This window comes from Pteropus vampyrus, unplaced genomic scaffold (assembly GCF_000151845.1).
Source record: "Pteropus vampyrus isolate Shadow unplaced genomic scaffold, Pvam_2.0 Scaffold70, whole genome shotgun sequence".
NCBI classification, from domain to species: Eukaryota; Metazoa; Chordata; class Mammalia; order Chiroptera; family Pteropodidae; genus Pteropus; species Pteropus vampyrus.
In genome coordinates this window covers 3791702-3797555 of record NW_011888851.1, presented here as the reverse complement: position 1 = coordinate 3797555, position 5854 = coordinate 3791702, and positions in this window count along the sequence as shown.

Here is a 5854-nt window from a genome sequence, read left to right as displayed (position 1 = left end):
AAAGATAAACACCATATGATTTCACTGATATGTAGAATCTAAGAAACAAAAAGAACAAATGAATTGAAATATAGAGGACCCACAAATATAGAGGACAATTGAGTGGTGGCCAGAGGGAGGGTGTGGGAGTTGCTGGGAGAAAGTGGTGAGGGTTTAAAGAAGTACAAATTAGTAGTTGATAGAGAGTCACGGGGATGGGGAGCACAGCATAAGAAATGCAGACCGAAGTAAGGTAATGGCTATGTTTGTAGAGCCAGAAGGAAGATAGAGTAATAAGGTGGATCGTTTCATAAACTATATAAATATCTAACTAATGTACTGTATACTTGAAACTAATTTTTAAAATCATTTATTTTTATCATTGTAAAAAATTTTAACTGGGGGCTTTGACCATAATAAGAGTTATAAAAAATAAATTTTTATGACCTATTTGTATGAACAGGCAAACATCTAATTACAGAACATATGCTCTTCTTATTTTCCTGTGAATTACCCTCCTCCTTTCTGAAGTCTCAGACCCTGATCCTATTCTTTGGCTCAAGATGACTTATATACTTCATTTTAGCTTTCTATTTTTGAACTTCTCATGTGTGTGGGATTCTTGTGCATATGAAATTAAATGTATTTTTCTCTTGTTAATCTGTCTCATGTTGATTTGATTTTTAGACCAGCTGATAAAACCTTTGCAAGGTAGAGGAAAATTCTTCCTCCTCAACACAGGTATATGTATATGTGTATATATGTATAAATTCTAAATTGCCAAACATAAATACATTGTTAGGGAGCTCACATATCTTGAAATTACCAGCTATTACTTAAGTCCAAATTTATCAGGCTATAAAATTCCAGAACAAAAATAATTTACATAGTTTCCTCTATTTAATTTCAAAGGAATTCAGGAAATTTTGGTGCTTGTTAAAATGCTCACTCAACATATACATAAGTGTGCACATCTGTACAATACCTAATATAAGCCATTATTTGAAACTATAGATAGCTCACTTAATAAAATTGCAAAGTCTGCTGTTCTCTTTGTTTTTTGAAATTATTTCCATGTGTTATAATTTAGCATGGTATAATTTGTTTGGAAAATTAAAGTAATAAAACCTTAGTTTGTTGTGTGTCTGAATGGTGGCAATGACTGTCTCAGTGGGTGGCTGCAAATGTGGAGAAAGTCATTGTCAAGATATGCAGACAGAATAAATACTATTTACTGAGTGCTAATGTATAAGAACTAATAATAGACATATTGTTGCATGAAAAAATTACCTCCCTAGGAGAACTTGAACAGTCAGCTTTAGTGAAGTTAACATGCATATGTTTTCCTTCTAAACCACAAAGTTAACCTGGAGAAAAAAGGAAACCAGAGCAGGTCTCTCTTTGTCATCTTTCTGTGCTGCATTATCTGGAGTTATGTGATAGACTGTTAAGTTAATAGTAATTAATGATGATTATAATTATTGGGTTGTTAATATTTTAGAAGCATGATAAAATGATTATTGTAATCATGTGAAACACCAGGAACACATAATTGCGATAATGTTGGCTATTATTTTGGTAATTTAGAGAATTTGTGCATAATAAGAGATCAGTTAGGGGCAACTTTGGAAAGAGTATATGAGTATGCATGTAAGAGGAAAATTATTAAAGGGTAAAGCTAATCGGCTGGACAAAAACTTACTAGAATTGTTTGTTCTCAGACTTTCTTCTGCAGGGAGTTTTGAATAGTCCCAGTGCAAGTTCCCTTAAAAAAATAGCCAGATTTTGGAAAGATCCTTTAGACATGGATCTATAAATTTCTAATTGCCAAGTCACAGAAACCTTCTATAAAGATCTGATGTACTGAGATTTGAAACTGTTAGCATGGACCGAAGACAACGATGCGCTCTAAGTGGATCCCATATAGTTTTTTTTTTTTTTCTTTCTCTGATGAATTCTTTTAAAACTACTATTGGGCTTGTCTTTGCTTTATAAAAATTTAGTCAAGACTGGTAATCATGATCCTACTGAATGGTGAATATATGAAAGTGGCAGACTCCTCTAAGTGCTTTTGTTGAATTTTTCAGATAATCTCACAACAATCTTGAGGTCAGTAATATTATTAAACATATTTTACTAAAGAGGAAAGAGAGACATAGAGATGCTAAATAGCTTGTCCAAGGATGTATAGTTTGCAACTAGCAACGTTGTTTATCAAACCCAGGCACGCTGACTCCTGAATTCAAGATCAAGGCCACTTCTCTATACTACTGTTTATAGAATTTAAAAACTATATGGGCACGGAAGCACATTGTGAGGTTTATCATTTTCTGATCCTTCGTCTGATCCTTCTTAAGGTAGTGGCCCAGATGATTGGCTGAATCAGAGTGAGATATATCAAGAAAATGACATGAGAGTAAGAATAAAAATGATTATGTTAGAAGATAATTATGTATTACTGACAGGGTATTTGAAACATATTCAAAATCTGATAGGTTAAAAGTGATGTTCAAAAATGAAAACTAGAAGAACATAGGTATGTGTGAGTAACATGCAAGGGGAGAACAAGGTGAGGAGGTTCAGGATAGGGAGTATAAATAGGGATAATGGGAACAGGGGTCATTTTTATGGGTGTTCTCCATGGGTGGTTCACAGGTGGATTAATTGCAATATGTAGTAAAATAAGAGGTAATTAACTAAATCGCTAAAAAAAAAAATTTGTTGCTCATTATTAATTCGTCTCCAATATTTATCCCTGATATTTTATATTTTGAAATATATCAGATGCTTAAATTTACAAAATAAAATCCATAATTGTACAACTATGGTATAATTCTACAAAAATAAGACTTAGCAGGGAAGTCATAGGTTATTTTGGACATCTTATACAAATCTGTAAAATCATGAATAAACTAGAGACATGATATTAACTTTTTTACTTTAATTTTATTTTTCTTTACCTCTAGTGTGCTTTTTTTCTTGTTTTTATTTTGTTATAGGAAAAATACATGCTCTTCTCTATCTAATACTTATCTTTGCATCCTTGCTTATGGTCCTTTCCTTACATGAATGTTGTTCTCCTTCACAGATTATCTTTGTCCATTTTGTTTCTAGTTTCAGATCAAGTTAATGCTTTTCGGAGAAATTTTCTTTGACTGTCTAAATGCAGACTGACCACCCTTTGTCTGATTTTTAAAAAAGTAACACCAACTTAAGGTTTAGAAAATGCAGTGTTTGTATATTCTAGCTTCTCAGCTAAATAACAAGGCTTTGAGGATAACGAATAATTAGATATCTTTCTTTGTATATACAGATGGTCCCTGACTTACAAATGACTTACGATGGTGTGGAAGCACTACACATTCAGTAGAAACCATACTTTAAATTTTGAATTTTGACCTTTTCCTATGTGTACAATACTCTCCCCTTGATGCAGGGCAGCAGTAGCAAGCCACAGCTACCAGTCAGCCACATGATGACAAAGGTAAACAATTGATATTTTACAGCATACTGTGTTGACAAACTTTTTTTGAATAGTGTGTTTTATATTTTTACATTCCATCATGTCTACAAACACCCATCTGTGTCTCCTGCTTTCGGTGAAAATAAAAAGAAAGCAATTACTTTTCAGATAAACCTTAAGATAATTGCGCAGCTGGAGACCGATGTATGTGTTCTGAGTATGCTTAAAGTAGGCTAGTAAGTTGTGATGTTTGGTAGGTTATGTGTAGTAAATGCAGTTTTGATTTACAATATTTTTAGCTTACAATGGGTTTTTGGATGTGACCCACCAAAATTTAAGGAGCATCTGTATATTGACTGAGGTATCATTGAGTGAATTATAATAATCAACTATCATTTACTGAATATTTACCCTATGCCAGTTTTTAGATGCTAGATTAGAAGGGATGAAAAAATAATTATCAAATAAATACCCGGTCGTTTTCTCAAGCATCTTGTCATTTGTTGGAGAAAGTATTTTAGTCACAATATGCTAGGTTTCACTGCCATAACAAATGCCATCTTACAAACAAAAATAGTTTGTATGTCTCACAGTTCATATCTACTGACAATCAGCTAAGCTCTGCTTCATGATCTGCATTCCAGGAGCCAGGCTGATAAACAGACCTTCTGATTACCACGGCAGAAGTAAAGGAAACATAGCCAATCATGTGCTGGCTTTAAAGCTTCTCCCAAAAATCACACACAGCATTCCCACCTACATCATTTGGCAAAGCAAGTTACTTTTGTACTGCTTAGTTCTACAAGGCTGGGATATATCATTCCCTGGGTGGGGTTGAGAGGGGGACGAAATTTCATAGAAGGAATATACAGTGAATTGTAACACAAGTTACCTCAGGGAGAAAGACATGTAATAAGCTAATGATGATTGCTGTCAGAATGGTATACATAGTGTCCTCTAGGAAGCTACCCACAGTGGAGAGTGTCAGATCACCCGCTTTCAGCATTGGAAAGGATGTTAAAATCATTTAACTAACGATCTATTGAAGGCAATCAATAAATACTTTTGATAGAGATTAAAAGAAGTATCAAATGAGATATAAAAGAATAATCTATTCTAGAAAATTATTTTGGAATTCTACACACATATAGCATCTTGTTGGACTGATGTTAACATCTGAAATTATCTTTACAAAAACATTAATGATAATGAATAATTCTCCCAACAAATAAAAGCTCATGAAACTGGATTTTAAAAGGCTGATGAGTACCTTTATTTTGCTAAAATCTTTCTGTTCACTCTTTCAAACCACATAGTGAAATCTGAGTATCTATTTTCACCATTTTTCTGTTTTATATAAATTTCACTATCATTCTTTTCATATAATAAAACAAGATATGCTCATTTGTATAATATATAAATTATATGTAATCTATTTATATAAATTTAGTGGATATTTCATATTCATTTGTTAATAGTTTGATCATGTAATATAATATTACAAGTTTCATTGAGTGGAGTGAAGATATTTTATCTTTGTATAATATTTATATATTTTGTAAAATTAGTCATTTGAGTACAACACGAGACTGATGTGGTAATAAATACCCTAATGATGTAAATTTGAATTAGATTTTTCTATAGCTCTATTAAAATAAATCTAAAAATTATGACCACTCAGTCCTAAAAATGATAGAATATGTATAAAAGAGTAATCTGGTAGATAATGGTCTTTTTAAAAATTGATTCTTTCCTCAGATTCCTTTCCAGAAAAAAACAAATCAGTTCATGTCTATAAAATGGGTAGGTCCTTATCCATTCATTAAAGATGACATGGCAAAATTAAACTACAGGTCAAGGTTCTGCCATATCAAATAGTTGCACATTTAAGGTTTAAACCCAGCTACAATGTTACCCAGGGTAAGAGCTGCTGCTCTCCCAACCAATGATGACCTCCTGTAATGGAGGCCAAGATTTTCCACGGCCTTTTGAGATTAAAAGACTTGGCTACCAGCTGTCATTATGCAACTTAAAAGCATTAGAACCATGGGGACAAGTCACTTGAGAAGAACCTGTTTTCCAGCTTGGCTTATTACTTATAAATTGTCACCAACTATGAGATATGTGGGTGATTACACAACTTTTAATCCTCTTTTTGCAATTTTCTATAAAATAATCTTTCTATTTATTGTGACTTAAGTAATAAACATATATATAAAACACCTTAAACAAAACATTAGCAACTTAAGTTCATCAATATAAAAAAGGTTAACAAATCATAACCACACTAGATTTATCTCAAGGATTAAAGATATCTACACTATTCAAACAACAATCAATATAATTACCCATGGTAAGAGAATAAAGTAGATAAAATCATATGATCTTTTAAAGAGTAACAGGAAAAAAAAA